We start from the raw sequence: 25,342 nt of genomic DNA on the forward strand, positions 1-25,342 counted from the left end.
TTTGCTTATTGGAAATTTAAAATACTTTCTAGAATATCTGATAGATGAAGTTTTTATTGGCAAAAGCAGACAAGAGAAGGAAAAAATGAAGAGAAATAAAGCGAGATAGAAAAGTCACCTTCATTTAAATCTGATGACAGCAGAAATGGTCATTTAAAACAGTGCTACCTAGCAGCAGTTGAGACTTTCAGAAATAGAGATGAGGAAAAATATGGTTCAGCAACAAATAAGCAAAAGTTAGAAACATTGGCATGTAGAAGCAGGGTAAGAGGCCTTTAAGAAAATCAGGGTTCCACAATAAAGACAAATCAATAACAAGAGATACCTGTGATATTTGGTATGTGGAGTGGGGGAAAAAGAAGATGAAGAGGTGGCAGAAATAAGCGACTCAGAGTTTCTTGAAGGAGAGGATATATTATTAGACAATGAAACTACATCAGGATCTTTTTCAATAAATTAAGTTACAGAGCCTTCTCTGTGCCCATTTATCTCTCTGTACCTAAAGCTATAAATATACAAAAAGTTTATGATATTATATCTTAGCCGTTCAGAAAATGCACATGGATGTATGTGTGTACGTGTGTGTGTATACCTGAATTTTTGAAGCAGATGTTAAATTATACATGTTGAATAGATTAAGAAGCCTGAGGCACATATTATATGTTTTTAAAAATGTGTATTTAAAATTAAAATAAAAACACCCATGCTCAGAAATTTCAATTGGTATCAAAAGCCCTCGTCATGTATGTGTAAAACTCAGCTCAGCCTACTGTCGAGAGAGGTTATTGTTAATGTACGTATCAACTTGAGTGAGACATGGGCTGCCAAGATAATTGGTTAAATGTTGTTGGTGGTGCGTTTGTAAGGGTGTTTCTGGATGAGATTAACTTTTGAATAAGTAGACTGGGTAAAGTAAATTACCCTCCCCAGTGTGGGTGGACCTCATTCAATCCACTGGAAGCCTAAATAGAACAAAAGCCATGGTAAGGGGGAATTCCCTCTCTGCCTGATTGGTTTTCATGTCTTCTACACTTGGACGGAAATTACACCATCAGCTCTCCTGGGTCACCAGCTTGCAGACAGCAGATTGTGGGACTTCTCTGCCTTCATGACTGTGTGAGCCAAATCCCTAAAATAAATAACATAAATCTCTTTGTCTAGCTAGCTAGCTGGCTAATCCTATTAGCTCTGTTTCTCTGGAGGACCCTGGCAAATAGAGGAGCTTCATACTTAAGAGCTGTGACTTTCCTGAATTCCAGGTCATCTAGAGAGGGCAAAACCACTCTGTCTTAAGGATATCTAGAGATTCTTGAACTTCCAATGCTTACCAACTCCTTGGACCAAGTGAATAAACTTATACTCAGGGTAATGCAAGATACACTCATCCCACTTTTGAAGTCCTCTCCAGTTCGGTCTCCAGATCCTTTTTTCCATTACAGCCGGCATCCTCTAATAAGTTGTGCTATTTTATCAGAGATAGTAGAAAAGCATTGTTTTGATTCTCCCCCCATTATCTATAGAGGCCTTGTCCAGTAATCTTTCAAATGTTACAAAATTTTTAATGTAATAATTTATAGATTAAGCATTTGCAAATATTTTAGTTATTAAAGTACTCTTCTGCAAGACAAGGGAAGAGAAAGATAAGCCAGCCTGGCTAACCGTAGACATCTACCTGTCATTCTGGTGAGAAAATTCACCTTACATTCAAATCCAAATCCTGGATTTCACATACTGATATGTAATCCTGGATTTCACATACTGATACTTCGTTATAGATTTTTGTCCCTATGTTTTTGAGGAATGTTGGTCTGTAGTGTTCTTTTCTCATAATGAAACTACCTTTTCAAAAATTATAACTGAGGAAATTATAACAGTGAAAGAGATCAGACCTAACTGACTCCATCTTTCTTCTAACCTTTAAACTGTCCTTGTTCTTTCCTAGCCATAGGCCAAATTAACCTAGGGAAGGAGTTTAGTTTATGGTTTGACTCTGAAATAAAATTGCTAATAGCACTTTCCTGAAAAGACCCCCTTCTTGCGTTGGGACCAGTCTGCCTTCTTAAGACTAACAAATTAGCTATAAGATTAGAAATTATGGTTTAGGGCTCATGCAGCCTCTGGCTGCAAGAGTCTGAACTTCCCGAAATTGCTCCTAGGGATAACACCACTATTGTAAAACCTAAGATCAGTGTTTGAGATATTTTGCAGACCCTGCACTCAGTTGATCAGCTGACACCACTCAGACCAGTAGTCCGACTCAGCTGGTTCTATGATCCCACCCAGGAAGAGAAGATAGCAAGAAAACCTCACTTCAACCCCACTATGATTCTGTCTCCAATCTGACCAATCAGAACTTCCCACTTCCCAAATCCCTACCCACCAAATTATCTTTAAAAATTCCAATCCCCAAATGTTCTAGGAGACTGATTTGTGTAGGAATAAAACTCCGGTCTCCTGCACAACTGGCTCTATGTGAATTACTCCTTCTCTATTACAATTCCCTGTCTTGATACACTGGCTCTGTCTAGGCAGTGGACAAAGTGAACCTATTGGGTGGTTACAACAATGTTTTCATCTAGTTTTGGTAATTAGGTAAACCTGGTATTATACAATGAGTTAGAAAGATTCCAATTATCTTCAGTTTATCTAACTCTGTTAAAGGATTAATCAGTAAGACTATCCATGAATGGAGTTTCTTTTGTTCCGTTTTAAACTCAAATTCAATTTCTTTAATCAGTGTAACACTATTCATTGTATGTTTCTTCTTAGTGAGTTTTTTTTTTTTTAACAGTTTGTGTCTTTTCAAGTAATTGATCTAGTTTAAGCTTTTGAAATTATTGGTATAAAGTTGTTTATAATATTTTCTTATCAATTTGAATTACTGTAATGATTCTTTGTCTTCATTCCTAATAATGGTAATATAGAATCTCTGTATCTCTATTTCTGTCAATCTGGCTACAAATTTACCAATTTTATTAATATTTTTAAAGATGTGGCCAGGCGCAGTGGCTCACACCTGTAATCCCAGCACTTTGGGAAGCTGAGGCAGGTGGATCACCCGAGGTCAGGAGTTCAAGACCAGCCTGGCCAACATGATGAAACCCCATCTCTACTAAAAATATAAAAATTAGGCAGCTGTGGTAGCACACACCTGTAATCCCAGCTATTCGAGAGGCTAAGGCAGGAGTATCACTTGAACCTAGGAGACGGAGGTTGCAGTGAGCCGAGATCATGCCACTGCACTCCAGCCTGGGTGACAGAGTGAGACTCCATCTCAAAATTTAAAAAAAAAAAGATTTTCTTACTTCTGCTTGAAAGAAATCAGGCACATTCCTCAGCCCCGGGCTCAACACAAACAGGCCCAGTACAAACACATCCCACCATATATCTCTCAATTTCCTGAGCCCAGTACAAACACCATATATCTCTCAACTTCCTGAGCCCAGTACAAACACATCCCACCATATATCTCTCAATTTCCTGAGCCCAGTACAAACACCACCTGGAAAATCCCCGATAAGGACACAGCCGTTTGTGGTTTTACTGAAAGCGCGGGAACCAATAGAAAAACTACTAAATGTATAACTTAAAATGTAAACCAATTGTAATGCTGTAACCAAAAGAATTCCCTTGTTCCTCTGTAACTTTATGTATCTTATTTACATCGGGCTATAAAAAGCAAGCATTCGCATTGTTCGAGGCCCTCTTGTACGCTGTGGAATGGAGGGACCAAGTTCGAACTTGCAGTAAAAGATCCTTGCCGCTTGGCTTTGACTCTGGACTCTGGTGGTTTCTTTGGGGAACAAACGGTCTGGGCATTACATGCTTACTTCAACTTTCACTTGCTTTGCTTATTCCTATATCTTAAAAGTTAGATCATCGATTTGAGTCCTTTCTTATTTTCTTCTAAAAGTATTTTTTGCTATAAATTTTCCTCAAGACACTGCTTTAACAGAATACTACACATTTGTATATTGCATTTTCACTCGCTTCAGTTAAAAAATGTGTGATTTCCCTTGCGACATTCTAACAAAGGACAAAGTTTGTTGATTATTTCCTAAATATAGACGGTTTTCAAGATGTTTTTGTTACTGATTTCCAGTTTAATTTTATCATCATTTGAGCTCATACTTTGTATAATTTTCATTATTTTCAAATTACTAAGGATTTTTGTAGCTCATTAAATGGTTTAGTTGGAAGTTGCATGTGTATCTGAAAGGAAGGTATATTCTGCTCTTGTTGGGTGGGGTGTCATTTAAATATCAGCTATGCCACCAGTCAGTCCCATGAACCAGATCTGTTCTCACTTCAAAGCTACAAGAGAATAAAGGCAAACAAAAGAAAATTCACTTCTACTTGGGTTACTGCTGAAGACGTTAATACTTTTCCATTTTCGGATAGCTCTTATTTCTTGTCAGAGTTCTTAGGCAGTTATTTTTCTTTTGCTGGTATTGCAACATTCTTTTGAACTGTAAAAAAAACTAATGAAAGAAAACTAATGGCATTTTAATAATATTTTGTGAATACTAGTTACAAATCAAGCCCTAATGCAGATTACCTCATTTACTCCACATAAAAAAGTGCCGTTATTCACTATTAATTATTTATCCCCATTTTGTAGATAATAATGTGGGTTTTAAACAATTAAATAACTTGACCAAACTCCTTCAGTTAAAATTAAAAAGAATTCAGGATTGAGCATCGGTTGCTGCCCAATAATGTCTATCTATATTCTTATTGTTAAAGCAAACTGAAATCTGGCCTGAGAAAATCCTCTGTATTTCCATGCATGAGTCCCTGTAAACAAGCCATAACACATCTTAGTAGATAGGCAGACTGAAACCCTAATGAAGGAGTATGCATTGGCAATAACAACTTAGTATCAGCTAACCCTAGCAGACATACTTCAACCACTCACAGGTAGCCGACTGTTTAAATCATTTTCAAATCAGGCAAATGCCAAGTTGTAGCCAATCCAGCAGTTTCTTTACCTCACGCCTGTTTTCTATACATTATTATCCTTTTTCTGTCCATAAATTGGCTTCAACTATGCAATATCCATGGAGTCTCTCTCAATCTGCTGTGATTCTGGGGACTGCCCAATTCACATATTATTTTCTTTTTCTGGTTCAATTAAACTCTGTTACATTTGATTTGTCTAAACTTTTTCTTCAAACAGATCTGGTGTCACGAGTGGGATCCAAGGCAAAATTCCAGTAACCTCCAGGAATGCCAGGTGACCAGAAGAGGTGCCCACAGCACTAGTTGTGTTCACTGCTCCTTTGATTGCAACTGGAGGTCATAGATGAGATTTCTCTAGGATTCTGACCTTCATTAATTTGTGATCTGAGCTCTGAATTTATTTGAGCAATGTTTAGACTGAACTGGGTACAGAATCAAATTACATTTGATAATTAACTGGATGGGATTTACTTTGAAGCCTTAGGTACTTAGGTACTCTTATTTTTGATAATGAGTTTGTCTCAATCCAATGAGTCTGGGACTCCAACTTCTGGGACTTCAGCTAATTTTATATACAAAAATTATGGGCCTAGAATGTGTGCATCGTTAGGAAAATGGGTTAACCTTATTAGACAAAACTTAGAATCAAGATAGCCACAATGGAGGACTTTTAATTTGAATAAAATTGTTAATTTTGAGGCATACTAAAAAATGAGATCAAAAACCCCCACAAAATCCTTGCAATGTGCTCTTTCATTGGTATGCAGAGGCCCCTAAAAGACTAAACTAATCAAAATTTTTTCCTTAAAAAATTCTTTGCAAAAAGCAAATGAACTAACCCCAACTGTTCCTTCTCTTTATCCATTTCTGCCTGCATACTCTGACACCACTGACCTTTTTGCTAAATTACCCTTTCACTCGGAAGATGATGAAAAAAAGAGAAATTAGACAGATACCTAACAAAGTAAGGCCTTCTGATCAGCCAGGCCCATCTGCTGTAACCACTCTGTCTCCATGGTCTAAAACTGAGCTTAGAGCCATTGGAAAGTACTTCCCTGATCCAAGAGGAACTTCTCAAAAATTTCCTAGGAATTTAGGATCCTCATAGAAGGTTATGATCCAGGACTCCCTGACCTTTATCAATTTAATCACTTGATATTGAGGCCTGATAAAGCTTGCAAATGGATGACAGCAGCAGAATGGGATAAACCTGAGAAGAAACAAAAAGAGTTAGAAAAAATGCTAAAAACCTCTTAAATTCAATTTCTAAATTTTCCACAAAAAGTTTATCAGTCCATCATGAAAACAAAAACAGGATAAACCAGTTTCAGATTATAAACTCTGTAGAAACACTGTTAGAAACACTTGTTTGTCAAACATTCTGGGCTCAAAGTTCAGCAAGGAGTATTTTCTGCAGGAACAGAAATGTCATTAACTGCTCTATTTATAAGTAGATTCCATTTTGAACTTAGCAATTTAATTAAAAATATAAACTGGGATGAGAAGTTATAGATATGACTAAATTAGTGGCCTTAACTGAACATTTTGAGAGGACTCTAGAGCCAGAAAAAAACCCAGAAGATTAACAAACTTAAATCTCTTTAATTAGAACAGTTACAGGGGCTGGGACCAAACAGACCTTCCCATTCTCCTTTTAAATCACAACCAAGAGGTCCTAGAACAAGAAATTCTTTGCTCTAAGATATCTGCTTTATTTGCAAACAACTAGGACAGTGGAAAAGAGATTGTCCCCCTTTAGTAACAGTACAGCCATAAGCCTCCCTTTAGGCCAAACTGTTCTGCCACTAGAGGAAGCCCAAGAGACCTTTGATTTGATGATAACATTGATGCAGCTCCAAGGGATTCTGTGGTAAATTGCTCCCCATTATACCCTTAAATAAACATGGAGAAACAGAGGTTAAAATAAATGGGGAGTCATGTAAAGTCCTGATGGATACTTTTCAATTCAAGAGATTCCAATATCTGAAGTTGGGGGTCTCTTCAGAAAAACACTCCTTTTTACTATGTGAAATCACTCCGGTAAATTTGCTAGGGCAAGACTTACTCTCAAAGCTAAAAGGGCACATAAAATTTTTCTTAGAGGGGAGAAAAAATATTAGAGTTTCCTGAGTCTCCTGAACCAGAATTGTTATGCTGTCTACAGGCAGAAATTGATAAGAACAAAACTCAGGCTTGCAATACCCCAATCATTCAAAAATACCTGAATCTTCATGGGCCTCTTCTTCAATTGATATAGGAAGAATTAAAGTGTGGAACCTATAAAAGTCCAAATAGACCATTCTACACTTTTGCTTAAATTATCACAATATCCACTAAATCTTGAAGCAATTTAAGTGCTCTCACCAATCATAGAAGATTTAATTAAACAAGGACTTATAATTTCATGCACCAGCCCTGTAACACTCCGGTCCTACCAGTTAAAAAGCCAAATGGATAAGGTTGGAGATTTGCTCAAAATTTAGGGGCAAGCAATCAAATTGTACTATCAAGATTTTCTGTAGTCCAAAATCCTAATACTCTATTATTTAATGTACCCACGGATGCCAAGTAGCTCACGGCAATTGATATGCTTAGTCTTCTTTAGACTACTCTTTCATAAAGAGCATCAACACTTGTTTGCCTACTAGAAAACATCAGCAGTACCCCTGGGCTATAATGCCACTGGGATTTACCAAAGCCCCTTCCTATTTTTCATAGGCATTGCATCAGGACTTAATTACACTACAGTTTCCTTAAAATCCTACCCTCATTCAGGAGGTAGGTGACTTCTTGTTATACTCTCCCACTAAAGAGCAGAGTGCTCTGAAGTGGACTGTTTGCCTTTCACAGCAACTCTCCATAAAAGTCACAAGGCTTTTATGGAAAAACTTCAGTTTTCAGAGAAAGATCCCACTATTTGGGACATGACTTGATGGCTAAAGGGATTTCCCTCTCACCTAAGAGAGTACAAACTATTCAGTTTTCCTCAACGTGCAACCAAAAGACAATTGAGAGGTTTTCTTGGACTTGCAGGATGTTACAGATTCTGAGTTCCAAATTTTTTCTTAATGGCCTCGTCATTGTATGAGTCCACTAAAAATGCTGTACCGGAGGCTTTACCTTGGGAAGACAGTCATGAGCAGACTTTTAGCCAAGTGAAATTGACTTTACAACAGCCTTAAGCTTTAGAAATTCCAAATTACACTAAACCTGTTACCTTGTTCATTCATGAACGTAACTGTCAGGCATTAGGAGTTCTTAGTGAAGAACATGGGGAAAAACATAGGCCAATTGCATATTATATCCCAGAATTAGACCCAGTAGCTAAGGCATATCCTAGTTGTTTAAAAGCAGTAGCAGCAGCAGCCAAGCTGTAAAAGCTTCATCTGATCTGGTTTTAGGAAATGAACATAATTTGCAAGTCCTACATGTTGTGGAAAGTCTGTAAATTCAAACAAAACCCAACATTTTTCAGTAAGTAGACTAACATCTTATAAAATACTTCTCCAATTTCCTAATCTTTGTCTAAAATGCTCAGTACACGTAACCCTCCTACTCTATTACCTCTGCCTAACAATGATGAAGACCACAATTGTGTAAGGATAGTGTCAGAAGTAGTTACCTCTCCTGTGGACTTATGAGATGCTCCATTGGGTAATATTGAATTAAAACTTTTTATTCATGGGTTCTATGCCAAAAACTCAGAAGGAAAATATCAGGCAGGGTGTGTTGTTGCCACTTACAATAAATAAATAGGGAATGAAATTCTTCCTCAATTTAAGTCAACTCAACCTGCAGAGCGTTTTGTCCATACCCATTGTTTGTCATGTAAGTAAATACAAGTGAGTAAATCTTAATACGGATGGCAGATATGCTTTTGGAGTAATTCACAATTTAGACATAATATGGAAACTATGAGAGTTTCTCACTTTTAGTGGGATGCCCATCAAAAATGGACTCCAAGTAGATAAACTCATTTTTGCTATCTTGTTACCATAATAGATCACCCTTACTAACATTGAAGCTCATACCTATAGATCTGAACCTATTTTGGTTCAGGGAATGATTTATCACATTTTTATGCTAAATCAGCTAGTGCTTAAACTGTTTGGATATGCAATCTGAATAAACTCCATAAGATTAATCCAAGCCAACTCCCTTGCGGTGACCTATTTAATAAGCAGTGCAATGTACCTGATTTGAAAAAACAAAATTTGTATCTTAAAAAATGTAAATTTAATGTTAAGTGCAGGCTCACGGAGGGGCCGGACAGGCTCCTGGTTCTTCCTGAGTTTTTGAAGCTTCTGTTCTTAAAAGCTCTGCATTCCACAGCTTTTCATTAAACAGACAAAATAATCTAAATTATGAAATAAGGACAGTTTAGGTGATTGTTCCAAAATTGCTAAAATGGTCTATAACAATGTTTGGCTTGTCAAACTCATAATCCTGGAAGAATAATTAAAACTTTAGGTGGAGTATTTCCACTACCTGATGGAACAAAGTACATTTACAGGTGGACTTCACTCAGCTGCCACCCCTAGTGAGGTATCAGTAAGTTCTTGTAATGGTTTGCAGATTTTCTGATTGGGTAGAGGTCTTCCTGGGTGGGAAAGCCAATGCTATGACAGTAGCTAAGAAATTATTAGAAAACATGTTTCCTTTATGGAGCATCCCTGGAAAAATCTCCAGTGATTGGGAAACTTATTTCACTGGGTAAGTTATAAATAAGTTAAATAAGGTATTAGTCACTTTCACTTTTCTGGAAAAGGTTGAAAGAAAAAAATGGCATATTTAAACTGAAATTGGCAAAGTTAACGGAATCAATTGGGTTGCCTTGGTCAAAGTAATGCCTTTGGCTTTAATGGTAATCATGTCCACTCTCACTGGAAAACATAAGTTACCCCTTATGAAATAGACACTGGAAGGTATGTACCCCTAATAATAGGACTTCATGCATGTCCTGCTCCCCTAAACTCTGCTATGACTAAATACTGCAAGGCTTTAATGCATTATGCCAAAGTGTACTTTTACCAGGTAAAGAAAGTTTTTGAGATCCACAAACTGAGGGCAATCAAACCCTCCACAGTCTAGAACCTAGAGAATGGGTCTTCTGGAAACGCCATCAGAGGAAGGCTGCTCTTGAATCTTGTTGGAAGGGGTCATACCATGTTCTTCTCACAACCCACACTGCAGTGATGCTTCAGGACCTTAAACATTGGATCCACATCTCACACCTCAAAAGTCCCTTCAGACTCCTGGAACTGTACATCTGTTGGAGATTTTAAGGTAAAGCTGACCAGGGAAATCTCCCCATAAAAGCAGATAGAATCCTAGTCGTGAGCTTCTTTCTCAAGATCACAGATCAAAACTTTGCTGCCAACATGAAAACTTTATGTGCTTTTTTTTTTTTTTTCTTATTTTCTGTTGCTCTAATCCTTTCCTTTTCCCTACAGGAAAGTCCATGGGACCATATGCAATGGATGGCTTTAGCTCAAGATTATGCTCTAACGCAAAGCCATTAATTGTTGAGTTAGTGAGTTAATGCCAAAAAATCAAGAAACTTACACTGATGCCAGTGCCTCTCCACATTCCCAATGACAATCACCTTGAAACTCCAAGGGAAGACTAAAAAGCTATCCTTGATATTCTAAACACTGCTGCTACTTGCTTTCCTGCATTCACTAAAAACAGCACTCTATTATATTTTAATAATCTGATTATTACCAAATATAGAAAATAAATCCAAGTGATGCCTGCAAAAGGTATGTTGTGCTTCCTGGCATCACACATTCAAGATCTGGGAATCATCTATGTGGTTACAATTATTTGCTTGGATTAAATCCAGTTGGGTCTCTTTTGACTAAATGTGGAGATATGTATATATATACACATACACATATGCACACTAATGCATATATATGCATTTATATATCTCCACATTTATATATATATACGTCTCTACATTTATGTGTGTATATATATATACACACACACACATAAATGTGGAGACATACATATATAGAGGAATATATATGTATATAGAGAGGAATATATAAATGTGTGTGTGTATATATATCCACATTTAGTGTGCATATACATATGCTCTTACACCCTAACACTTATAGGGAGCCATAGAAAAGTGAATTTCATACCGGCCCTTGTTCAGGAACTATGCAGATTTATGGGCAAACAAATCTAACTGACTCCTGCTCAAATGCAACTAGGTGACCCTCTTTTCCAATCTCTGAGGACCTATATTGGATCTGCAGAAAATCTGCATATTTCATTTTTTAACCTCCTCTTTGGTTTGGATCTTGCTATTTGACTTAGTTCACTCCTGCTTTTGAATAGCTTTCCCTGAAAATTCTCATAATGGGCAAGTCTTACGATCAGAAGCCAACACAATCAATAACCAAAATTATCAGTAGCGTTGAAATAGACAAAGATGAGCTAGTTTCCACAGGGGAAAGATTCTAAGGAGGTTTCTGGGGGCTTGCTCTTGGAGTAGTGGGGTACCAGTTGTATGAAATTTAAAGCTAATCTATAAATTGAGAAAAATTGGATTTTCAGTGTATTAGTCTGTTTTCATGATGCTAACAAGGACACACCTGAGACTGGGTAATTTATAAAGGAGACAGGTTTAATGGACTTGCAGTTCCACATAGCTGGGGAGGCCTCACAACTATGATAGAAGGCAAATGAGGAGCAAAGTCACATCTTACATGGCAGAAGGCAAGAGTGTATGTGCAAGGAAACTTCTCTTAATAAAACCATCAAATTTTACAGTGAGACTTATTCACTATCACAAGAACGGTTAATAGTGAATAGTAAGGCTTTCACTGTCATGAGAACAGCATGAGAAAAGCCCATGATTCAATTACCTCTCACTGGTCCTTCCCATGACACATGGGAATTATGGGAGTCAAACTCCATGATTCAATTACCTCCCACCAGGTCCCTCCCATGACACATGGGAATTATGGGAGCTACAATTCAAGATGAGATTTGGGTGGGGACACAGCCAAACCATATTGTTCAGCTACTCAAACCTCCTATGGTTTCAGGTGGGTAAAAGCCACTTTCTGAAAGATAGAAAGTAACATATGTGTTCAATAGAAACACTTAAATATCATGCAGCTTTAGATCTTTTTACTCAAGGTAGGAGCCTGTGTTTGGCATTTAACAAAACTCAGTGTTATACTTCTCTCTCCCCTGATTTTGTTACCACAGAAAACTTAATTATTAATAAAAATGTGGCTGGTACTGCTGTTTCCTTAGGCACTGCCAACAAACACATTAAAGAGACCTCCCAAGAGAAAATAACACATGAAATGTTTACAGGAACAATTAGCATTTGGTTTGCAAACATCCTAAATAATGGATGGCAAGCTTGGGATTTCCAAAGGTTTCTAATCTTTTTATTTTTTCTAGTTAGGTCTCCAGGTTATTATGACTTGTGTTACCAGGGTAACAGTGAAAATGGATACCTCTTTAAATCAGACCACGTTACAACCATGGTTCTTAATCTCTATCATACTCCAAATAATGACTATGACCAATTAGACACTAATGCTATTGAACTGCCTACATTGCCTGAGCTTTGGTTTGTTTAACATGGTTTGGTTCATTTCATAAAAACTCTTGTTAAGAAATACTCCTTTGTATTTTGATGTTATCTTTTTGATAGTCATGATAATAGTCCCTCTTGTGTTCTATAGCCTCTGAAGTCTTAAATGTTTTGTGTGCAGCCATTCGTTGAGAGTTAAATGGTTTCACTTTGACTAGGTCAGCAAGAACAGAAAGAATCATTCAGCTGGTGTTTAACTGTGACTTGTGAACTCCATGCTGACACCAAAGAGGACTTGTAAACTTCATACTAAGACTACATAACCCTTGTGAATTTCATATTGAGACAAAATAAATCATTTACGAAGGTGACGGCGAGTAAAGTCAATGCCTAAAGTTTGGTCAGTCTCTCTAAATCGAGAGACTGAGCAAAAGGAGTGGATTGCTAAATCAAACTAAAATCTGGCCCGAGAAAGTATTCTTATTCTTGAGTCCTTATGGATGAACTGTAACCTAATTTAGTAGATAGGCATACTCCTAACTGAGGAGGATGCTTCTATCCCAGCAGCCATACTTTAACCACTGACAGAGAGCCAACTGTTCAAACCGTGGTCAAATAAGGCAAATGCTGAGCTATAAACAATCTGGCTGTTTTTGTACCTCACTTCCATTTTCTGTGCAACACTATCATTTTTCTGTATATAAATTTGCTCTGACCACATGGCATCCTTGGAGTCTCTCTGAATCTGCTTTGATTCTAGGGGCTACCTGATTCTCAAATCTTATTATGTTATTATTAGTATTCTGCTTAATTAAGCTGTGTTAAATTTAAATTTTAAACTAAATTTAACATTGCCAAATTCACAACCTTTGGAAAGTTACCAGAAATCTTTCACATAACTACTCCTTAACTACTTTCACCTTCATCAGAATATAATCTTAAGCAGATATTCTTTATATTTGAGAACAGCTAAAAAGAGTTTTCAAAATTATTTCTAAAAACCAGTTTCTTCTTGAAAATAAGTAGCATATTCCAAGTAAAATCTAATCTATCAATAGTAGTTTTAATATCATGTTCCTTCAAAGATACCTCATTAACTTTTTAAATAGTTAAATGAGGAAAGAGTATAGCAACAGTGAAAATTGCATAACTTTAATGAGAGATCCATTAATACAGGCATATATTATCTATCTAAAAGGCTGATGTAAATACCAAATTCATATAAATAAAAATCACTGTCATCATTTAAATGTTCTATAAGCATAATTTTATAAAGGAGTTCTCTCTTCATAAAATAGATGTGTAATACCTCTATTCACATCCCCTACTCTTTATATAGCAATTTTGGTGTTATATCTAAAATGACAGTTTACACTTACATTGCATCCTAAGGTGCCATATTTTCTTACTGAATATTATGGCATGTCTAAAAGCTTTAATATTTTTCCCAGTTGAGTATTTTCCTAGTTAGTATTATTTTCTAAAACACTGTTTCTCTATGATAAACACGTTATGCCATAATTGAAGAAATCCACTATCAACATACCTCAACTTCTAAAATATGACTCCCACTATAAAGATGAAACTCCTTTTGTAAGCAATAACCTTTTTATATACTTGTTTTGAAAGTTTGAATTTTTCTAAGATTTTCCTTATTTCAAGAAAAATATTCTCTTTTTTTGTGCTCAAATTACTAAAAATATATATTTTAGGCTTTGATTCATATGGGGAGCACACTAGGTAGTTACTTCTGGCATCTGTTTGTTGCAAAGCTCAGGGTACCCTTAAGGCATACCCTTCATTAACATTGAACATAAAAACAGTTATTAAATTGGGCCACATGGCTGAGAGCAGTGGCTCATGCCTGTAATCCCAGCACTTTGGGAGACCGAGGTGGGTGGATCACCTGAGGTCAGGAGTTCCAGACCAGCCTGACCAAAGTGGAGACACTCCGTCTCTACTAAAAATACAAAAATTAGCCGGACGTGGTGGCGAGCACCTGTAATCTCAGTTACTTGGGAGGCTGAGGCAGGAGAAATGCTTGAATCTGGGAGGCAAAGGTTGCATCCAAGATTGTTCCATTGCACTCCAGCCTGGGCAAAAGAGTGAGACACTGTCTCAAAAAAAAAAAAAAAAAAAAAAAAATTGAGCTGCATGAATAATACAGAATCATGAATTTAAATTATTACTGATATCCAGAGAAAACGGGAATATCTTAGCCTTTAAACAAGAACTCCACTTTATTTCTAGAAAATGAAATTATTAATTTGTAAATCAGAGCTGTGCCAGGGCACGAAGCTATTCTTGGTGTTCAAACAACGCTACGGTATTTCAGAAATACTGATTTATGTTGTAGCTCCCCTCCAGAGAATCTTAAGTTTACTTCTGCAAGGCAATGAAAGCCTTTTAAATGATATGTTTGGCATTTTCTTATTTTATAAACAGGCAGAATAAAATATGTAGCAGGTCCTGAAATATGCACCTGACCTAGAATATGTGAGTAGATGGATTCATGAACTACCATCAAGCACTATAATTTAACACAGCTTCAGGGCAAAGCATGCTTTTTAAATGATGTTACCTAATTTAAACAATTTTTGTCTCAAACTGCAAATGTTCCTACTATGCTTTTTGCTACTTCGGAACTGGAATTGTACCAGATTCTGTAGGCCGCATGTCTAAAAAAGTCACTGAGGTGTGGAAAATATGACTGTTACAATCATTTTTTATACCGTTAACCTTGCCTATAATGCTATCTTTCTTCCCATTTCTATCAAAATTGAACTAATTGTTCAATGGTTCAGTTCACTGTGAGAATATAAAGCTTATTAGGGGGTTCTTAGGGTCAGAATAACCTGAGTTTTGATTACCTTTTGTCTACATGCTTGCAATGGGGAGAGTACAACCTTCGGCATCGTATTTCACTTCTCAGAGCCTCAGTTTTCTGCGTTGGAGAGTTAAGCCCCTACTCACCATCATGAGTATGTGTCTAAAGTCTGCAAAACTTAAAATCTGTTTTACTCAGACTCATACAGCCCCAAATATCTGAATCTACTTTTCTTTTATATTTCCACCTCTTTATCATTGAAGGGGTCCCTTAGAGCAGAGCCAATCAGGAAACAAACTTTTATTTGCTTCATCCATGAATATTTAGGGCCTCTATGTTGCAGTGACTGAAATTAGATTCTTGCCAGTATGCTTATATGTTACACACAAATTATATAGCTAACCAAACCATCGACAAAGCAAGAGGGAAGCTCACCAAATCAGGTTCCCGCATGTACTCTCCTGTTTCTCTGTCTCTTCCCTTTACCTGTTCTGATTCTCACTTGCTAAAAAGTGACTTATCCCATATGGCTGGAAACAGTCACGGATGATGCCAGAGTTCCACCCTCAGAGTTTCTTAAACTCTCGAAACCTCAGTTGACTTTCTGTTAATTGGAGTTAGTAAGAATAATAATATTTATTTAATGAAAAGAATCAGTACGTAGAGTATCTTGCTTCTTTAGCCTGGAGAAGCTTTTTGTCTAGCAAAACTGTCACATTAAGATAAATTGAAAAATTTACTTTTGACAAAAAGAAAATAAATTCTTTGCCTTATTCTTTCTCAAAAATAAAATCTGGACATTTTTCTTTGAGATTTTAATAACACTGAGTTAAATTAAATGCTGATGTTTTAAGATGTTACTCTTATAATTGTCATTACTATATCCTACATTAATACATTAATATTCAAATCAACCCTAAAAATTTTATATACTGCAGTAGTGGAAAACTAAAATATCTACTACTGGAGAACAGAAAAGGTTTGGGTTACATCTGCAGAAATCACAGTGAGATGTGAAAAGGCCTCAACATCTTTGCATATGAAAGCACAGACAACAATATATGGTCATTTTATCACCAAATTATTTGATGTAATATTAAATTATCAACTTTGGTATTGTCCTTTTGTTCAGAACTAGAATGTATTCATGAGCTTCACTCACATTATATTATAGAAAGATTGAATTACACATTTTAGTGAAATAAAAAATTTCCTTCTATCTGAGTGCTTCAATCCATCACAGCTCTACACAGCTCTGAATATCTACTGAGAAAGTTGAGCTCAAAAGCACAGTGACTTGAAGAAAATATTTAAGTGGTAGTAAATATTCAAGAGAGTCTCCTAAATGACTTAGGTGGAATGGAATAGAAAAATGAGAAAGTGTAAAATGTTCTTCAGGCAAGCTTGAATACATTAATTTTGTGGGTGGAGAATTAGGCTTACAACATATACATATAGATATGGATGTATATGGATAAGTCATACTCAGAGTTTCTTAAATTCAATTCTCTAAACTTCAGTTGGCTTCCTATTCCTATAGGTTGGTGCAAAAGTATTTGCAGTTTTGGACCATGAATTTTAAATCATTATCTAAGAACTAGGTTCAAACACATCTTTACTAATCAAAATAGGAACCATTACAGTCAACACATTTTTGCCAACAACAAGAGTAAACTTGTTTACTCCTGTAGCATAAAAATCCATGCTTTGGGATTTGATGAACTCTTGGGAAGCATTTTCTGCATCCTGCTGGTTGTGGAAGCATTTTCCCTGCAAAAACTTGTTGAGATGCTTGAAGAAGTGATAGTCGGTTGGTGAGAGTTCAGGTGAATATAATGGATGAGGCAAAACTTTGTAGCCCAATTCATTCAACTTTTGAGGCATTGGTTGTGCACTGTGTGGTTGGGTATTGTGGAGAAGAATTTGGCCCTTTCTATTGACCAATGCCGGCTGCAGACATTGCAGTTTTCGGTGCATCTCATCAATTTGCTGAGCATACTTCCCAGGTGTAATGGTTTTACCTGGATTCAGAAAGCTGTAGTGGATCAGACCAGTAGCAGACCACCAAACAGTGACCATGACCTTTTTTTAGTGCAAGTTTGGCTTTGGGGAGTCCTTTGGAACTTCTTCTCAGTTCAACCCCTGAGCTGGTTATCACCAGTTGTATAAAATCCACTTTCCATTGCACATCACAATTCGATCAATAAATGGTTCATTGTTGTTGCATAGAATAAGAGAGGATGATACTTCCAAACTGCAATTTTTTAAAATTTTTGCTCAGCTCATGAAGCACCCACTTACAGAGCTTTTTTACCTTTCCAATTTGCTTCAAATGTTAAAAGACCACAGAGTGGTCGACATTGAGTTCTTTGGCAATTTCTCCTGTAGTTGTAAGAAGATCAGCTTTGATGATGAGGAGTGTAGTGGCCAGCCATCAGAAGCTGACTATGACCAATAGAGAGCAATCATCGAAGCTGATCCTTTTACAACTACAGGAGAAGTTGGCAAAGAACTCAACGTCTATCATTCTCTGGTCTTTTAAATTAAAATCTTAAAGTTATTTTTAATGCTCATTTACTATCTGGGTCTTTTCCAATTAAGAAAGAGTCGTGATATGTTTGTTTCTAAAATTGTGGAATTTTTCTTATCTATAAATGCTCATATCTGATAGTTCAGGATTTCTTGCTTTTTAGGGTTTTACTGAAGTTTTAGGTTACTAACAATGAGAATTTTAGTCAACACGTAATTCTGTAAACAAAATATGCCAGAAAGGGTAATGTTATTAGTGAAAAGAAAAATAATTTTGTCTAATTCAGAAGTTAGCCAAAAGATAGTTCAAATTGCAGATAAAAGGGTTATTTATGAAAGAATGTAGTAAGGAACCATTAAGTAGGAGAGAAAGATGTGGAAAAAGTTTACATAATAAAATATTTTTTTAAAGCTGACATAGAATTGTAGACATTTGGCTAATTAACATTTTCATAGTTAAAGCTCTTAGTTTTAATTCAAGTGAAATAAGAAGTATTGTAAAAATAAATGCATTGGCAGTTTGGCAATTTTTAAAAAAATATACCGTTAAGGCTCTTATTTGGCTCTGTGAATACTTTTTTGTTCCCTGTGCATTTCTAGCAAGGCATCATTTGTTTCATTTATCTGGAATTCCTAAGCTACCTTTCTGAAGCCCACAGGAATTAATGGAGCACACTAGCCTTTAAACCTTAAACTAACTTTTTGGATTTTAAGCTTCTTGATACTTTAAGTGTGTCAAGTATGCTCTCAGAAACAGAATTTGAGTCATATTTCTCTCTCTCTACTTTCTCTTCTACTTTCTCCAACATTTGTAAACTATGTTACATACATTGCTTCATAATCTGTCAGAAACAAAACAATTGATTCATTCCTTTTAACCCTCATCATGGGTTAAAGAGAACATTGCCAGGAGGCCTCCACTCTTCTAGGAGGGAATCATTTGTTAGGTTCTTTTTCAATGGTTTAGAGTAAAAGAAGCAATGAATAGAAATGTATCCTCCGTGATAGGCTGTATAGCAAATTCTACTGTAAAGGCTACAGTTACACAACAAACTTTGAATTCTCTTGTGAAAGTTATGATAGAATTGGCTGAACAGAAGAGTGTCTGTGCAGTTGCTGGCACTTGTGGCCTATGGAGAAACACATCAAGTGAAGATTATAGAAATTCAGTGGTAGGGGATTAACAAAGAGACTGCTTACTTAAGTGAGGAAACTCTATCTAGCTCATTCATTGATCTATTTGATTTTAGAATGTTTGGTTTATGGAGACCTTGGGTAAGGAGCCTACTCTGAACTCTTGCTATTATTCTCCCAATAGTCATAATAATAGTCTCCCTGGTGCTCTATATTCTCTCAAGGCTTTAAATGCTTGCATGCAGCCATCTCCAGAAAGTCAAATGTTCTCTCTTCAAATGGAATGACAAGAGCTGAAATAAATGTGCAACCATGAGGACACCATAACATATAATAACATGCTGAGACTGGAAACTCAAAATGCTGGTAACTGAGAGTGGTGCTAAGGCCCTACATTTTGGTCACACTTTCACCTAAGTAAGAGCCTGAGCATAAAGGGGGAATTTTTTTAAAAAAAATCCTGGGACACCATGGTTTTAGACTAAGCTCATGTACTAGGCCCCAACAGACCAAACCAAACCAAAAATAGAGTTGCTTCTGCTAAGACTTTAAGGAAACACATAAATTCTACAACAGACCAGGTTTTGTTTTTTCCTCCTACAAATCTTTATAACAAACATTCCTGAACATAGTATTAGATATGAGTTCTAAATTTCCCTTCAAAGAATCAATATGTCACTATGTTCGGTTCTTTGCCTTCTACTTTTAAACATAACTTCCTCAAAAAGCAACCTTTTTTGATCACCTGCTCCACCCTGACTCATTCCAATTACTGGCTCCACCCTGACTCATTCTGAGCACCTGCTCCACCTTTATCTGCTCCACTATGACTCTCACCAAACCACTCACCCCATCACTGTCTTTAAATTAGCCAATCGAATTAGTTTACCCTGTGCTGTCTAATTCTAGCCAATAGGGGAATGACACAGCAGCAGGGGCCACATTCGTCCCAGGGATAAGAAGCCCTTCCCCTCCCTTTTCTAAGTGTGTGCTCACCATTGCTCCACCTGTGAGGGTGCACGCTTCTATAGAAGTACATTGCCTTGCTGAGAATTAAAAAGAAAATTTTATATTTAAGTGCTATTTCTTTTGCAGCACCGAAACTTTATTTATAAGAATTTGGGGGCTCATCCGGGATTACATTTCCCCTCTGGGGGTGGCCTCTGCTTCTCTCTTGAGGAGGCATGCCCCACCTCCTTATGGTGGCTTCAGGGTGAGAAATCAGGACCTACCTAGTGTGAGGCATAACCCGCGCTCTCAGCAATGCAAAAAGAAACTGGCCAGCAACCAAGGGTAAAGGATCCTCACATACTGCAGCGACGACTCTGGGCACAGACCAAGAAAGGAGAAGCCACAGGAGACAGTAAAGTACTTCCTTGGTGGCCAAATTCTGGAGGGCTGAATGTGTGTGTGGAGGTGTGTGAATGATCACAAACAACCCTGCTTGCAGTGTTGTTCACATGGATGGTGACAAGTCCTACTGCTGGACGAAGTGAATGTGTTCTTTCCATGAGTGAGAAGTGTGCAAAGGACCTTAAGAGAGGGAAAGGGGGGAAACAGGTCAAACTTCCAGGACAGGCAAGACAAGAAAGACACCCCTGGTTTGAGAGGTTGAGCCTTCCAGGGCAGTTAAAACAAGACACCCCTGGTTTGAAGGGCTAAGCCTTCCAGGGAAGACAAGGCAAAACATCCCTAGTTTGAGGGGTTGACCCTCACACAAAGCCCCCCTTTCCTTTCTTCCTGGGAGAAGAAAGTATCTCCACTCCCGCTGGTCCCTCCTCTAGGGGAAGGGGAAAGAGAGGGGAAAACAGCAGCGTAAGCAGCTGGTAGAGGCAGGGAAAGATCAGCAGAGAGGAAAAGGAGAGAGAGAGAAAGAGACAGAGTCAAAGAGGGAGAAAGAGAGAGGCAGAGAGAGAGAGGAAGAGACAGAGACAAAGAGGGAGTCAAAGAGAGACAGAGGAAGAGAGAGACAGAAAATCAAACAGAGAAAGAAAGAGAGAAAGAGAGACATAGAAGGAGTAAAGAGAAAACAGTGTACCCTATTCCTCTAAAAGCCAGGGTAAATTTAAAACCTATAATTGATAATTAAAGGTCTTCTCCATAACCCTATAACACTCCAATACCACCTTGTTGTCAGCGTAAACAAGGGCATAGCCCGAGAGCACTGAGGCCACTGACAACCCGTAGCCTTCTTAATCAAAAATCCTTAACCCAGTAACCTGCGGATGGCCCAAACACATTCATTCTGTAGCAACAACTGCTTTGCTAACAGAAGAAAGTATGAGGCTATTCTGTAAAAAAAAAAAAAAAAAAAAAAAAAAAAAAAAAAAAAAAAAAATGATTCAACATTAACCACTAAAAATTCCCTTAACCCAGCAGGTTTCCTACCAGTGTATCTAAATCTGAATTAACTACTATACAAAGGTCCAACCAGACCTAGGAGGAACTCCCTTCAGGACAGAACGATAGATGGTTCCTCCTGGGTGACTGAGGTAAAAAGGTACAATGGGTATGCAGTGATTGATAGGGAAACTCTTGTAGAAGCAGAGTTAGGAAAATTGCCTAATAATTGTTCTGCTCAAACATGTGAGCTGCTTGCATTCAGCCAAGCCTTAAAGTACTTACAGAACCAGGAAGGAACCATCTATATCATTTCTAAGTTAATTTGGACTAAATGAGGTCTTATAAATAGCAAAGAAAAATTGAAATCCCAGACTTACAAGGTTTTCAACAAAAGTAAAGTTTGCTAAAAGTTAACAGTGTAACATGTATTATCCTAACTTCTAATCTTGTGACCTTAGGCAGTCTAGTCCACAGACATGAAGGAAGTTCTCTTTGGAGAAGAATGGGGAAAAAAAGTGGGGGGAGGGGAATAATTTATATAAAAAGATTATTATATGGTAAATTCTTGCCCTAAAATAAATTAACTGGTTGTTTAAAGAAAGGGATGTTTGCAACAAGTCAGAAGGTTGAGGCATGTCAAAGATTGTTAAAGTCATGAAAAAGTGATAAAGGGGATTTATGCAAGAAATGTTGTATAATTTAAAAGTAATTAGGCCTCCTGATGGTAAAACTATTGAAGAAACAGTTTATGTGCAAGGTGTGGAAGAAAAGTAAAATATACTTTTGGAAAAAGGATTTTAAGGAGGCATAAGAATGTGGATTTTTACCTACAATTAAAAGGTTAAAAAAATTTGTTTTAAAGGCTTAAGCAAGCTTTAAAAATGTTAATTGTAAATGAAATTCTGTGTGTAAACCCATTGGCTACAGTTAAAGGGGTGTCGTCCAGTCTTTCTGTGAACTGGACATCAAAATAAAAGCAAAACAGGTTTTTCTTGAAGCACTAACCTGCTCTTTAAAAAAAATTATAAAAAGTTAAAAAGAGTCTATAAAAATCTTACCTTATGGTTAGACATTAAAATTGGATAAATATGTCTACAAGGTTTTATTAAAATTGAGTTTAACATTAGTAACACACTAATATAAAGTGAAATTTAGCTTATTTGGTATAAAAATCATACAGGAAGCATTGTCAAATATAAAATGGTCTTTGGCTTTCTTTGGTATAAAAGCTAATGAAAATAGATGCTAAAGAAAATTTCTCAGTAAGAAGGCACACGGACTAGAAAGTCCACTGCTGATGTCCCCACATTTTAAAAAAAAGATCAATTTCTTAGAAATTATATACTTGGTTTATCTTCCACTTTCCTTTCCCTCAAAATTAGAAGTCTTTTGGCACAGGTACTAACCCTAGAATTTCCGGTAAACCAGCACCAGGTCTGAAGATCGTGTTCTCATCAGAGGGTAGAAAGAAGGAAAATTTGAGCCAGCCTGGGAAGGACCCTACCTTGGGCTGCTAACCACTGAGACTGCTGTTTGTACAGTGGAAAGGGGATGGACTCATCACAGCCAAGTCAAGAAAGTGCCACCCCTTTCAGAGTCATGGGCCATAGTCCCAGGGGAAAACCCTACCAAACTAAAGCTAAGAGAAATTTAACTCTCTTTCATCTATTCTATTACTCTTTCTTCTTTCCTTGCTCTATTGCTGACCATCTAGTTATTAACATAACCAAGTCAATTTTGCCTCAAACTATTGCATTTGATACTTGCCTTGTTATACCCTGTGGGGACTTGCCAAGTCAAAGACAGCTCTCTACTTAATAAAAGTACCTCTGTACCCCCGACTCTCCTCACACTGGGCATTAGTGAATTGGGACCATTTAATCCGGAAAGATTTCGATAAAGATCCCAGTGTCAACCAGGAATCTTGCTGCCCTGATGTAGAGCTTTTATGCCGTAGTTGGTCAAACCTTCTGTGGACCACTAAAGAGCAAGAATGGACTGCCCCAACCGGTTTTTGTAATTTCCTAAAACCATACATTCATTTTACCAGAAAGACAGCCCCTCCCCCGCAACTCTCAGCTAAACCAGTACAATCCTACACAGGTTATTATCACAAAACCTCAAAGTTCTTCCCCTTTTCTAGGCCACTTCCCTTCTTTAAGCTGGTTTTATGGTATAGGGGCTGAGGTTTCAGGGACAGACCCTATTGGATGCTTTGAAATGTGTTTATTTGATCCCCTGCTGCCTGCACCTTCCTCTAAGCATTCTTCCAAAACCTCTCACAATGGAACAATTGCTCCTCCTCCATCCAATGTTAAGACCAAGATAGCTATCATAGAAGTGAAAGACTTAAAACAAACTTTGGCAATTAAGACAGGATACCAAGATGCAAATGCCTGGTTGGAATGGCATCTACACGTTAAACAAAAGGAATTGTTATGCTTGTGCTCATGGCAAGCCAGAGGCCCAGATTGTCCCTTCTCCACTAGGGTGGTCCTCCAGTCAACTGGGCGTGGGCTGCATGGTAGTTCTTTTCCAGGATTCTACAGCCTGGAGTAACAAGTCGTGCCAAGCTCTCTCTCTGCTATATCCCGAAGTCTGGCACCTTGCGGGTCAGCCCCAGAGGGCCATCCAGCTTCCATCTCCCAACACTAAGTTCACTTCGTGTCTCTCACAACCAGGAGGAAACTTACTGTTCCTTGGAAACATGAAGGGATGCACTGAGCTTAAGAATTCTCAAGCGCTTATCAATCAGTCAGCCCTTGTTCATCCCTGAGCAGATGTGTGGTGGTATTGTGGTGGACCTTTACTGGACACTCTGCTGAATTACTGGAGTGGCACTTGTGCTTTAGTCCAGTTGGCTATCCCTTTCAACCTGGCATTTCATCAACCAGGGGAAGGAAAATAAGACATTGTAAAGCAAGAGAAGCCCCTTATGGGTCTTTTGACTCTCACATCTATTTAAATGGAATTGGAGTCCTATGGGTAATACCAGATCAATTTAAAGCCCGAAATCAAATAGCTGCAGAATTTGAGTCAATATTTTGGTGGGTGACAATGAATAAAAATGTAAATTGGATAAACTACATCTACTACAACCAACAGCAATTTATTAACTATACTCGAGATGCTTTGTGTAGTTAATAAATTGCTTTTGGTTGTGGTAGATGTATAGATGCTGTTAAAGGAATAGCTGAGCAATTAGGGGCTGCTAGCCAGATGGCTTTGGAAAATAGGATAGCCTTAGACATGATATTAGCAGAAAGAGGAGGCGTTTGTGTCATGATTAAAACTCAATGTTGTACCTTCATCGCAAACAACACTGCCCCTGATGGAAGTATAACAAACGTATTGTAATGTCTGACTGCTCTGTCCAATGAGTTATCCAACAACTCACGGGTAAATGACCCCTTTACAGGATGGCTAGAAAAGTGGTTCGGTAAATGGAAAAGTGTAATAGCCTCAATTCTTACCACCCTCACAGCTGTAATGGATGTAATTATTCTTGTCAGGTACTGTGTCATACCATGCGACCATGGGTTGGTGCAGAGGCTCATAGAAATGGCACTTATTAAAACCTCCCTTAACTATCCTCCACCTTACCTAGAGAAGATTCTTCTTCTGGAAAATCAAGGAGAACAGCTAAGCCAGGACATGTTAAAGAAGTTTGAAGAGAAAGAGCTGTAAGGAAAATGCAAGAGGAGAGAATTATCAGATATGAGTTCTAAATTTTTCTACAAAGAATCAACATGTAGTATGTTCAATTCTTTGCCTCCTACTTTTAAACTTAACTTCCTCGTAAAGCAAACTTTTTTGATCACCTGCTCTATGCTGACTCATTCCAATTACTGGCTCCGCCCTGACTCATTCTGATCACCTGCTCCACCCTTATCTGCTCACCCTGACTTCCGCCAAACCACTCATCCTGTCCTGCTCTTCAAATTAGCCAATTGGAATTAGTTTAGCCTGTGCAGTCTAAC

The 25,342-nt window shown here is 37.5% G+C and overlaps 1 long non-coding RNA gene across 1 annotated transcript in view; it reads right to left on the reverse strand.

Annotated features, from left to right (window-relative positions):
- Positions 1 to 25,068, reverse strand: part of LOC114670802 (uncharacterized) — a 41,421-nt gene extending 16,353 nt beyond the window's left edge. Inside the window, exon 1 of the long non-coding RNA XR_013400650.1 lies at positions 24,966 to 25,068. This is a non-coding gene — a long non-coding RNA (uncharacterized LOC114670802). The remainder of the gene's footprint in view (positions 1 to 24,965) is intronic.
- Positions 25,069 to 25,342: the final 274 nt, after the last annotated feature.

The sequence above is a fragment of the Macaca mulatta genome, chromosome 11, assembly GCF_049350105.2.
Source record: "Macaca mulatta isolate MMU2019108-1 chromosome 11, T2T-MMU8v2.0, whole genome shotgun sequence".
Classification (NCBI taxonomy): Eukaryota; Metazoa; Chordata; class Mammalia; order Primates; family Cercopithecidae; genus Macaca; species Macaca mulatta.